A 13,820-nucleotide genomic window follows, 5' to 3' on the forward strand; every position below is an offset into this window, starting at 1 on the left:
ACCAGTCACGGGTGCCCCCAGTTTCTGAAGATGCCCAGTGAGAGAGGCGAAATGCATCAAGCGGAGAAGACCTAGTGACGGTTGTTTGCACGCCAAGGCGGCAATTTTTGCATGTTTTTAAATCTTTGATGTTAGTGTAATGATAGTTGACTTTTAACAAATAAATCTAGCAGTATTAAACTATACACTTTTCCCTCTTCATTGCCACACGTCTGAAATATGGATATCCGTTTACTGGGAGGGTTGGAGAGGTGATACCTTTTAAGCGCACGTCTCACAGCTTATCAGTGGAAGGAAGGTGACATCCTCACCTATACACAGAACACATCCACTAATCCTAATTATTGGTGGACGGCGATACCCCAACCTACATACCAGGTGATGTTAAAGATTTATGTTGGTGAGCGGGGACCCAGGAGGGGAGCACAGAGTGATACCAGGATCTGCACACTACAAGTTGCACAAGTTCAGCACCAGGGGCGTAACTAGAAATAGCAGGGCCCCATAGCAAAATGTTGTATGGGGCCCCCCTGCAAACAGCCCCCCCCCACAGCTGCCCTAGTGTCAATGCAACGTGACCTGTGCCACATACAGCCGTGACCTGTGCCCAATGCAGCGTGACCTGTGCCCAATGCAGCGTGACCTGTGCCCAATACAGCGTGACCTGTGCCCAATGCAGCGTGACCTGTGCCCAATACAGCGTGACCTGTGCCCAATACAGCGTGACCTGTGCCCCATACAACGTGACCTGTGCCCAATACAGCCTGGTCTGCCTGTGCCCCATACAGCCCCACCTATGCAGAGGAAGAGGCAAGCCACCCAGATCAGCAGAGAGCGGGATTGCCTGCTGTAATAGCTTTCATTTGAATTTCCCGTCTTCCCGGGGCTCATCGTCACATAGCCCTACCTCTTGGCCCGACGCCTTTGATGACGTCACATGTCCCGCATTGGATCGGCGTTCTGTCTATCAAAGGCACCGGGCCAAAAGGTGGAGCTATGTGACGTGAGCCCCAGGAACACTGGAAGTTCTAATGAAAGCTATTACATTGGGCAATTCAGCTCTCTGCTGATACGGACAGGTCACCTCTTCCTTTCCTCTCTCTTCCCCTGGCTGGGAGACTGTGCCGGTGGTGCTCTTATCCTCACTGGGTCCCACTCGGCTGCAGGCCCCATAGCGCCCGCATGGGTCGCTATGGTGGTAGTTACGCCCCTGTTCAGCACAACATATATATGGATGGACTTTATATGATTGCACTTTATATGTTTGCACTATATTTGCACTAAGCACTTTATATTGTTAATTAATCTTTATTGTATTGATTACACCCAGGGCTTTTTTTCAGCAGGAACTAGGGGAAACTCAGTTCCACCACCTCTGGCTCAGGTCTTCTGCTCCCTGCTCATCACTATCACTTGGTAACACTAAAGTCCAGCTTCTGCGTTTACAAGTAATAGCATATCTCCCAGTAGCTCCCACAGGTTATATCTCCTGCACAGATCCCACTGAGTGCCGAACAGGCACAAGGGAGATACAGAAAAGGTGCCCAGGGTTCAGTGCAGTCATGGGCAGGAGAGGGTGCGTGGTAGGCTGCACCTTCTGTGGTCTCCATTTTCTCCCTTGCAAGTGACTGTAGTATAGTATGCTGGGAGGTACTACAGCCGGATAGGTGCTTTAGCTTAATATTACAACAAAGGTAAGAAATATGACAGATGGTGGAGCTTTTAAGGAGGGGGGAGAAGATGAAGGAAGTGGAGGGAGGTGTTGTATGCACTATTTGATGCCATTTGGCAGGTATGTGTGTGTGGCGGGCATGGTCGTCTTCCTACACCTATTCTCTGAGAAAAAAGCCCTGATTACACCATATTATTAACATAGGCACTTTATTGTTTGTTGGAGCACCGCTGAGTATAACATCTCACACTTTAAACCCTCACATATACCTAGTAAAGTGAACAGCCTCAGATGATACACAGCCACCTCTTTCCAGCCACCCCCGCTAAGACCAATGGCTAGATTCATGCATTGAAGGAATCTATCCATGGCCGCCGCTGCCACCCCCTATTCAGGCACCCGGCCCCTTTTCGGGCACCGGTCACCTGAATTATAGAGGTGGGGGTGTTTTTGAAGCACCTGATTGGAGCCATAAGCTCTAATAGGGGTAGAAAAAGGTGACCTGCGAGCTCCATGCTTGGAGCTTTACCCAGGTATGTTAGAACAGCGAATGAACACTGAACCGCCTCTCCGCCAATCAGGTGCTCAGGTCTGTTACCCGTCACCTGATTGGCTGAAAGGACATTGTGATTGGACACCCATCAGGAGGAGAGGATGGGAGGAGACGCATGGAGGACACCGCTCGCCGTTGTCACCCGCTGCCCCACTGAGACAGGATAAGTGCTGGGCAGATGGCGAGTGGGCGGGGGGTCACAGTGGCAGCATTCGATGGCACAGTGGCAGCATTTGATGGGCACAGTGGCAGCATTTGATGGGCACAGTGGCAGCATTTGATGGGCACAGTGGCTGAAATTAATGGGCACGGTGGCTGCGTTTTAAGGCACAGTGGCTGCAATTGATGGGCACAGTGGCTGCGTTTGATGGACACAGTGGCTGCAATTGATGGATACAGTGGCAGCATTCGATGGCACAGTGGCAGCATTTGATGGGCACAGTGGCAGCATTTGATGAGCACAGTGTCTGCGTTTGATGGCACAGCGGCTGCGTTTGAATGCGCAGTGGCTGCAATTAATGGGCACAGTGACAGCATTTGATGGGAACAGTGGCTGCGTTTGATGGCACAGTGGCTGCGTTTGAATGCACAATGCTTGCAATTGATGGGCACAGTGGCTGCATTTGATGGGCACAGTAATGCCCCGTACACACGGTCGGATTTTCCGACGGAAAATGTGTGATAGGACCTTGTTGTCGGAAATTCCGACCATGTGTGGGCTCCATCACACATTTTCCATCGGATTTTCCGACACACAGTTTGAGAGCAGGCTATAAAATTTTCCGACAACAAAATCCGCTGTTGGAAATTCCGATCGTGTGTACACAAATCCGACGGACAAAGTGCCACGCATGCTCAGAATAAATAAAGAGATGAAAGCTATTGGCCACTGCCCCGTTTATAGTCCCGACGTATGTGTTTTACGTCACCGCATTCAGAATGATCAGATTCTCCGACAACTTTGTGTGACCGTGTGTATGCAAGACAAGTTTGAGCCAACATCCGTCGGAAAAAATCCTAGGATTTTGTTTCTCGGAATGTCCGATCAATGTCCGACCATGTGTACGGGGCAAAAGGCTGTAATTAAAGTTGTTTTTTTTTTAGAATTTTTCAGTTTATTTGCACCCCCCCAAAAATTTTGAGCACCAGCTGCCACTGGGGATGAAACAAATCTCCCTACATAAGTTTTGCTTGTATATCTGCTGCCTTAAGTTTTATATATCTTTTAGAAAGTGCACATCGTGCTACAGATTTTTCTCTTTCTGTTCAGACTGGGAGTGGATTATTGACATACAGCCAAGAAAGCTGATTGGAAGAAAGGCACACACCCCTCTCCACATTGGCAAAGGAAAGAAGTAATGTGCAGAGCTCTGCTGTGAGGAGTCAACTGTCTGCTAATCTATTTATAGCAACCTCCCAGGACACAAACAAGCTGCTTTTATCCCCATCTCTAAGAACTTGTCAGAAGTTATCAGGCTTATAACAGAGCTACAGGACAGAAGAAACACACGGGACTTAGTGCTTTGGGAAGAGATAAGAAAACACTACAGATATATGTACCTAGCTCAAATTTCATGAATTGGGTTTACATCCACTTTAAGGTAGCAGCAGTGAAATAGTACTTATTCCATGTCCCATTGGAATATTTAGACAATTATTTAGACACATACACGTGGAACAAATTAATTAATTTCTCTATAGTGCAGAGTTTATTTGCACAATATTTAAAGCATACCTTCACACTCACTGTGTTTATTCGTTAATTTTGTCTTATTTGTTCTACCCCTTTTAAATAATCAAATGCCATGTTTTTAAATTTTCTTATGGTATTTTTTTCTTGTCCAGGTGAGCAAGGCACAGCCCTGAGCATCCACAGTCTCTTAGGATACATGTCACACATATCAGGGGGCTAAAGGACCAGTATACCTGCAGTCCACCATTTTGCACATAAGCAGCAGCAAGGGGCCAGCTGAGAGATCAGGACGTGACACCCAAATGCAAGATGGTGGCAAAGAAGGACAGAAACCCTGTGAAAAATCAGGTGTGAGGAAGACAGCGCTAGACTTCATGGGCTTGTGAGTATAAAGGAATAGTAGTGGTAAACAGTTTTTTGAATGTCAGCTGCTATTGTATATGTAGCTGTTGATTTTTACTTTTGTAAAGGCCGCGTGAAGTTCTTCCTTAATAATGTATTCACGATCACAGAGCTGTATTGCTGTATGACTTTTATATCTGACTGGAGTTTTGCTTCAATGGGTAAGTATGGGCCAATTCTACAGAAAAAGTATTTTCTGCACTTTTATGAGCTGAAAAAATATTTAGCTTTTGTTATGACTTTGACAACCTGCTTGTTGAACGAAAAAAACTCCCCGTGTATACCAATCTTTAGAAAACTAAAGCCAGCCATAGACCAGGGGCATAACTACCACCATAGCGACCCATGCGGGTGCTATGGGGCCCGCAGCCGAGTGGGACCCAGTGAGGATAAGAGCACCGCCGGCACAGTCTCCCAGCCAGGGGAAGAGAGAGGAAAGGAAGAGGTGACCTGTCCGTATCAGCAGAGAGCTGAATTGCCCGATGTAATAGCTTTCATTAGAACTTCCAGTGTTCCTGGGGCTCACGTCACATAGCTCCACCTTTTGGCCCGGTGCCTTTGATAGACAGAACGCCGATCCAATGCGGGACATGTGACGTCATCAAAGGTGTCGGGCCAAGAGGTGGGGCTATGTGACGATGAGCCCCGGGAAGACGGGAAATTCAAATGAAAGCTATTACAGCAGGCAATCCCGCTCTCTGCTGATCTGGGTGGCTTGCCTCTTCCTCTGCATAGGTGGGGCTGTATGGGGCACAGGCAGACCAGGCTGTATTGGGCACAGGTCACGCTGTATTGGGCACAGGTCACGCTGTATTGGGCACAGGTCACGCTGTATTGGGCACAGGTCATGCTGCATTGGGCACAGGTCACGGCTGTATGTGGCACAGGTCACGTTGCATTGACACTAGGGCAGCTGTGGGGGGGGCTGTTTGCAGGGGGGCCCCATACAACATTTTGCTATGGGGCCCTGCTATTTCTAGTTACGCCCCTGCCATAGACTGATCAAAATTCGAGCGATTCAGCAGGAACCAGACAAATTTTGATCCATCTATGGGTTATTGCTGCCAGTAGTGATCATTGTATTCAGATGGCTGGGAAACCTTCTGCTGTCAGAATACAATATCACAGCAGGAGGGATTCCCCCATCAACACAGGCAGTGCAATTTTCTTTCCTACAACCTATGGTTGTAGGAAAGAAAATTGTATAAAGTATGGCCTGCTTACAGGGGGTACTCAGAAAAACAAAGAATGATCTTTTAGTGGTACTGACAGGTTGCATCATATACAGTATCTCACAAAAGTGAGTTCACCCCTCGCATTTTTGTAAATATTTTATTATATCTTTTCATGTGACGACACTGAAGAAATGACACTTTGCTACAAAGCTAATAAAGGGACTGGAGTATCTTAGTTATGAGGTAAGATTACGAGCACTGAACTTGAGACGGGATATGATTTCAATGTACAAATACCGCGCTGTTTACCCCACAATGGGGATTAAACTTTTCTGTGAAAGGACATTTAATAAGATTTGCAAGCATTCACTAAAATTAGAGGAAAAGTTAACCGGAAACGGCGTAGAGGGTTTTTTACAGTAAGAGCTGTAAGAATGTGGAATTCTCTTCCACAAGCAGTGGCTTCGCAGGGAGCATAGATAATTAAAAAAAAACTATTAGATAGGCACCTAAATAACTACAACATATAGGAATATACAATGTAATGTTGACATAAAAGCGCACAACTTGGACTTGATGGACTTGTGTCTTTTTTCAACCTTATCAACTATGTAACACTAAAGAGTCACATGACACTGGGGAGGGAAAATAGCTAATTGGGCCCAATTTGGACATTTTCACTTAGGGGTGTACTCACTTTTGTTGCCAGCGGTTTAGACATTAATGGCTGTGTGAGTTATTTTGAGGGGACAGAAAATTTACACTGTTATACAAGCTGTACACTCACTACTTTACATTGTAGCAAAGTGTCATTTCTTCAGTGTTGTCACATGAAAAGATATGATAAAATATTTACAAAAATGTGAGGGGTGTACTTACTTTTGTGAGCTACTGTGTGTGTGTGTGTGTGTGTGTGTATATATATATATATATATATATATATATATATATATATATATATATATATCACGACTGTTGTAAGTAGTCTTTTCTGTGGAGACTCCTGAACGGCTGGAGACAAATCTACACAGAGCTGTACTTTCATGTTTATTTTCCTCTGTACTCAAAAAAGCAGGGACTTGTCAGAAATGTACAGAAATTACAGAGAATGAAATGAATAGGTGCCTGTGTGACAGGATTAAAGACAAGAACCATAGCCTATCCACGGCTCTGCTTTAAATAACAGGCAAAACTTTAAATAAACATAATTATCAGGTTGTGACTGTACAGCCATGTTGTAGCCTTCTGGAAGCTGGAAAAGTACTGAAACAACAGATGTGATTTTTCAAATTAATGTACAAAGAGGGTTTGTGAACAGAAATATCTGCCTATTACATGTGTTTTATCTGTTATTTACTTTTTTTTGGAAGCACTATTATTATTGGAGACAGCTTATAGCTGTGTTTGAATCGGGAGAATGAAAGGAATGACAACTGAAAACCTAAAAATGTCAAACAAAAGCCTAAATTAAATTGACTTAATTCACCAACTTGGCAAGTAGGACCGAGAGTCATTCCTGAGAATGCAAATGAGTTTTTCCGTTTGAGGCGCCAATCTCTGTGTTTGTGCACATATGCAAATATGTCCCACATTTCCTTGTATATTAAAATTTTGCAGATTTCAGGCAGGCATGGATTCCTTCACTAAATGCCATTGTAGCATTGCGATTTTTAGTGGCAGTGTCACAGATTAGCAGCAAAGCTGACCTGTTACTTGTAGTTCTACAGATTGGCTACAAAGCTGACCTGTTAACTGTTATGCCCTGTACACACGGTCGGACTTTCCGATGAAATATGTGCGATCGGAGCTTGTTGTCGGAAATTCTGACCATGTTTGGGCTCCATCGGACTTTTTCCATTGGAATTTCCGACACACAAAGTTTGAGCGTAGGCTATAAAATTTTCTGACAACAAAATCCGTTCGCGTAAATTCCGACCGTGTGTGGACAATTCCAACGCACAAAGTGCCACGCATGCTCAGAATAAATTAAGAGACGAAAGCTATTGGCTACTGCCCCATTTATAGTCCTGACGTACGTGTTTTACGTCACCGCATTCAGAACGATCGGATTTTCCGACAACTTTGTGCAACCGTATGTATGCAAAAGAAGTTTGAGCCAACATTTGTCGGAAAAAAAACATGGATTTTGTTGTCGGAATGTTCGATCAATGTCCGATCGTGTGAACAGGGCATTACTCTTGTTTTTTTTTCCTGCCTTGCTGCTGCACTGAACAGGAAGCTATAGGAATCACTAGATTGCACCTGCTTATTGATATAGCTACCTACATGGCCAGTCCTTGCCCAGCCTGTCACTCGGTCTTAACATTCAGCCATGCTCAGCCAAACACTCCTGACTGGAAGTATGGGGTTTATTCCCAGCTTCAGGCTCTACTCTGTTAGTTCCAAAACCCCTACGCTCATTTGTTCCCATGTTCCAGAGTTCCTGTGCCTATTGTGGTCCCTGCACTCCTGTGCCTCCAGAGACTCTGTCACCCAAGGGTGCTCTTGTGGTTATCAACCTCATCTTTGTATCTGACTTCACTTGTTTTCTACCTGCCCAGACCTTAACCCATTTCTGAGACTGTACATTTTTTACTACATTTTGGTTCTTTTTCAGGTCAACTGCCATCTGCAGTCTGAGGATTACAACCAGGGAGCTGTTCTGCAACAATGTCCATCACCCCCTCACTGGTGAATACCAGTTGGACCGTTGGAACCTATCAGGGCTGTCTTTATTATTGATTGGACCCTGGGCAAATATTTCCTTTGGGCCCCCCAGCAGGCTCTGAGACATACAATAAATAGCAGCTAGACTCAAAATCAGATCAGGCAGGGATTGCGATTGGTTGCCAGAGATTATAGCATATCATTACTGCTCATTGACTGGATGCTAGAGGTTACAGCACACATTATGACTCATCAATTAGTTGCTAGAGATCACAGCACACCAATACAGTTCACTGATTGGTTGCTGAAGGTTACAGCACATCATCTCCTCGCTGCCTGCACACCATGAACTGGAGAGGTGGGGGGACCCATCAATAGACAGAAAACTCCCAGAACTTGCTATTAGCAATGAGCAGAGCAGAGCACACAAACTATGAAGGTTAACTGAGTGCAGCTAGGAACAGAGCCCAGTAGGAACAGTATCCCTGAGGACAGGCTGCCAGAAATAAATGACTAGTTATGCCACCTGCCGTAAAGCAGTGTTGAGGGGTGAGCTACGTACAGAGTGCAGGGTTGAGGGCCATGCCATGAACAGAATGCAGGATTGAGGGGTGCACTTTGTATGGAATGCAGGGTTAAGGAGGGTGCTATGTGCAGGATTAAGGGGTGAGCTATGTACAGAGTGCAGGATTGAGGGGAGAACTATGTACAGAGTGCAGGATTGAGGGGAGAGCTATGTACAGAGTGCAGGATTGAGGGGAGAGCTATGTACAGAGTGCAGGATTGAGGGGAGAGCTGTGTACAGAGTGCAGGATTGAGGGGAGAGCTGTGTACAGAGTGCAGGATTGAGGGGTGAGCTGTGTACAGAGTGCAGGATTGAGGGGTGAGCTATGTACAGAATGCAGTGTTGAGGGGTGAGCTGTGTATGGAGTGCAGGATTGAGGGGAGAGCTACGTACAGAGTGCAAGATTGAAAGGTGAGCTATGTACGGAGTGCAGGATTGAGGGGTGAGCTATGTAAAGAGTGCAGGATTGAGGGGTGAGCTCTGTACAGAGTGCAGGATTGAGGGGTGAGATATGTACAGAGTGCAGGATTGAGATATGTACGAAGTGTAGGATTGAGGGGGGCACTATGTACGGAGTGCAGGGTTCAGGTGTTAGCTGTGTATGAAGTGCAGGGTTTAGGGGTGAGCTGTGTATAGAGTGCAGGGTTTAGGGGTGAGCTGTGTATGAAGTGCAGGATTAAGGGGTGAGCTGTGTATGGAGTGAAGGGTTTAGGGGTGTGTTGTGTATGGAGTGCAGGATTGAGGGGTGAGCTGTGTATGGAGTGAAGGGTTTAGGGGTGTGTTGTGTATGGATTGCAGGGTTTCAGGGTGAGCTGTGTATGGAGTGCACGGTTTAGGAGTGTGCAGTGTATGGTGTGCAGGGTTTAGGGGTTAGCTGTGTATGGAGTGCAGGGTTTAAGGGTGTGTTGTGTATGGAGTGCAGGGTTTAATGGTGTGTTGTGTTTTGAGTGCAGGGTTTCGGTGTGAGCTGTGTTAGGGGTGAGCTGTGTACAGAGTGCAGGGTTTATGGGTGAGCTGTGTATGGAGTGCAGGGTTTAGAGGTGAGCTGTGTATGGAGTGCAGGGTTTAGAGGTGAGCTGTGTGCAGAGTGCAGGGTTTAGGGGTGTGTGCAGAGTGCAGGGTTTAGGGGTGAGCTGTGTACGGAGTGCAGGGTTTAGGGGTGAGCTGTGTACGGCATGCAGGGTTTAGGAGTGAGCTGTGTACGGAGTGCAGGGTTTAGGGTTGAGCTGTGTAAGAAGTGCAGAGTTTAGGCGTGTGTTGTGTGCATCCAAGTCCCTCCCCCCAAGTACAGAACTCTCCTCCCCCCAGATTCCAGTTTGGAGCTCACCCCCCATCAGTAGACAGCATTCCTCTGGCATCAATCCCCCCTCCTCCCTTTTTCAATACACACAACATTCTGAGTCCTCAACAGCTAAAAAACACCAAAGTGGAGCTCAAGAAGAGCAGCTGCAACTTACTGCAAGTCCGCGACTTGGAGCAGCTTCTGCCTGTGTACATCCCCCCCCTCCCCCTTTCTGCTCTCTCCTCTTTCTCTGCTCTGTATAGAGATCGAGGATATGTTTTGTAGAGCGGGGATGGATGTCAATGGCCGCCGGGAGGAGAGCGCTGTCACTTGTAAATACAGAAGCAGCGCTTCTGTATTTACAAGTGACAGTAGCGAGCAGCTCAGCAACCAGCACCGGATCCCGGAGGTGGAGGAACTCGGCTGAAAAAAAGCCGGTGGGCAGCTGCTTTGGGCCTGTCAACAATGGCGGGGTCCTGGGCAGATGCCCCTTTTGCCCTGCGTTAAAGACAGCCCTGGACCCTATGCCTTGGCCCTTCTTAGACCTCACACCCCCACCAAATGTGCAGACTGCAAACAATCCCAGCCATACATGAAAGGGAGATGTTAATTACATCTGCATCCCCACCTCCCCACATGCCACATGAATTATTCAGCCAAATTTGACTTCAGATCATTGAGGTTGTACAGTACACCTAAAATATTAGAAATAAATGCATTCTGCATAGATGAAATATTAAAGCAGTGCTGAATTCAAATAATAATTGGCTAATCTGACTTTTGAAAAAAGCACTGGGAGTCAGAGTTTTTTCGTTTTCTTCAAACTCCAACATTGGATAGCTTCTTTCCGACGTAGTTCCTCTTATCCATTTCAGAAAAACACTTTTGAGCATATCTGCCAGCACTCCCTGGGTTCTTCGGGTCTTATCTCTACCCTTTATGTGTCTTTGAATGGTCGATCATCTATAGCTTCACTTTCCTATGTGGCCCAGTGGGAGCGAGATCTGGGTACTGAGATCGACCCAGCGGATTGGAGCAAGGCCTGGTCTTCTATTGCTAAATGTTCGTTAAATACTGCCACTTTAGAGGCAGCGTATAAAGTGTTATTTCGGTGGTATTGGGTTCCGGCCTGTATTGCCCATGCTAATCCGACTTATAGTGATTGCTGCTTTCGGAGGTGTGGCCATTGTGGGGATGATCTGCATATCTGATGGACCTGCCCTCGACTGTTAAGCTTCTGGTCCCGAGTGTTTGTCTGCTGTATTCCTTGTTCCATTTAAATACTCCAAAGGAGGCTAAATTAGCTTTGTTGCATTGCCCCATTCCGGGCCTATTCGCTCGTCAGCAAAAACTGGCATTTTATTTGTTCACAGCAGCCAAAAGGACGATTGCCTAGGCCTGGAAAAAACCCACTGTCCCCTTTCAGGGAGTGAGGGACCGTCTTACAGTCATGATGCTAAATGAACAAATCTATGGTATTTTTTATGACACACACGCCAAGTTTCTCAAGGTCTGGGAACCATGGTTGGCGTTAGTGCTAACTGATGTCTCGGGCAACCCGGGTCCCTACCTCCAGGGCCACTGATAGGGGGGGACTACCAGTCTTCCTGTAAGGGGCTCAGGCACACAAGGGCGGGGGGGGCCCGAACAGCAGGAGGAATTGATGCGGTCAGGCGGAGGGGCAATTACAGAAGGATGCCCTGTGTGGCTCTCTGCAGCAGCTGAAAGCCAGTTCATCTCCCTCCCACCGACTTTCAGCTCCTGCAGGGAAAGACACAGACACAGGGCATCATTCCTGTAATTGCCCCCCCCCCCCCATTCTGTTTGCTTCTGATTCGGGGAAAGTTTAGATGCAGGAGGCCATACACCCAAGAAGACAGGTAATGCAAGGCTGCGTTCATTACATATTGTCATACAGAGGACAGGCATATCTACCCCACGAATGCACAGCATATGCTCAAGCCATATAAAGTGCCGATAGAGTGAATATATTTTTTTTGTAGAAGATATACCCAAAATCAGCAGCCAAGTTCCAGATCTCGTGAAGGTTTTTTTTGTCAGAAGGCTTTTGCATTCCTAGGGACATGGCTACCACAGCCCACAAGGGAGTTTATGGTCAGGGCAGAACCACTCTTCTCATTCTAATAGGAGGAGAACAGTAATAAAACTAGGGAGCACATCATTTAATTTTACCCTAGTGCCCTTCCATGAAGTTGTTAGACAGAGATTTTAGGAGAACCCTAAAGTGAACCTGTTCTTTAGATCAAAGTAACAGGTTAATTTAACTACTTTCATTTACAGCTGCTGATACCTTTCCTTTGCTTTCTTCTACCACTGAAGCCATAGGAGAAGCCAATTATAGGGCATACATAGACACTCTTTCGTACCAACCCACAATTCAATGCTTGGTGTGCAAGCGACTTATGACCAAGTCATTTAAAAATGAAGGGGTGTGCTTAGCTCTAAGCAAACTACTGACACTCACAAAATTGGTATTTGTATAGAACTTGCTTTCATCTACATGAAGGAGCACAGGAGCACCTTTGGACAACAACACTGTTATCTGTCTCGCGTGTGTTTTACATAAATACATAAAAGCTGAGCATTGTAAGCACCCCTGCCAGCTTTAAATGGTTTGTCTCATCCCTCTGTTACATCTGCAGGAGAGCTTGTTCTGTTGAAATACAGCAGACTTACTGTCAGGATCACCAGATGAAATGAAGGAAAGAAAGCCTAAAAAAGAAAACGAATTAAACTATCACATCTAAAAACTGGTAGGCTGCAATGTAACAAATGTTTGTTTTTGGGTTTAATATCGCTTTAAGCTGTCCATAGCAGATTTGTTTTTTTTTTTCAATCAGCCAGCCCGCTGAATGAAAAAAGATTGAACAGATTCCTCCATCCACACAAGTAAAATTTGTGGAGGAATTCCCCTGCTGGGACATGGTACTCTGACAGTGGAAATCTTAACTACAGAATACACTGATCAGTGGCTGCAACCGCTGATCAACAAATGTTTTCTAACATTCTCATTCAACAAAAGTCGATCTAATGCCGCGTACACACGGTCGGACTTTCCGGCATACTTGGTCCGGCGGACCAGAGTGTGCCGGACAATCCGCCCGTGTGTGGGCGGCGGCGGACTTTTCCGGCGGACTTCTTCCCAAAAGCCCGCCGGACCTAGATTTCAAACATGTTTGAAATCTTTCCGTCGGACTCAGTTTCGGGCGGAAGGTCCGCTCGTGTGTGTGCTGGTCCGACGGAAAGCCCGCTCGTGTGTAGGCTGGTCCGACAGACCAAATACGACACGAGGGGATGGTATTGCATCTCGCGCTCGCTGCAATAGGAAAAACAAATCTTCCTATTGCGGCGAGCGCGGGGCATACCAGGCCCTTAGGTCTGGTATGGATTATAAAGGGGAACCCCGCTACGCCGAAAAAACGGCGTGGGGTCCCCCTAAAATCCATACCAGACCCCGATCCGAGCACGCAGCCTGGCCGGTCAGGAAAGGGGGTGGGGACGAGCGAGCGCCCCCCCCCCTCCTGAACCGTACCAGGCCGCATGCCCTCAACATGGGGGGTGGGTGCTTTGGGGGAGGGGGGCGCCCTGCGCCCCCCCCCCCCAAAGCACCTTGTCCCCATGTTGATGAGGACAAGGGCCTCTTCCCGACAACCCTGGCCGTTGGTTGTCGGGGTCTGCGGGCGGGGGCTTATCGGAATCTGGGAGCCCCCTTTAATAAGGGGGCCCCCAGATCCCGGCCCCCCACCCTATGTAAATGAGTATGGGGTACATGGTACCCCTACCCATTTAC

This window comes from Aquarana catesbeiana, linkage group LG09 (genome assembly GCF_042186555.1).
Source record: "Aquarana catesbeiana isolate 2022-GZ linkage group LG09, ASM4218655v1, whole genome shotgun sequence".
NCBI lineage: Eukaryota > Metazoa > Chordata > Amphibia > Anura > Ranidae > Aquarana > Aquarana catesbeiana.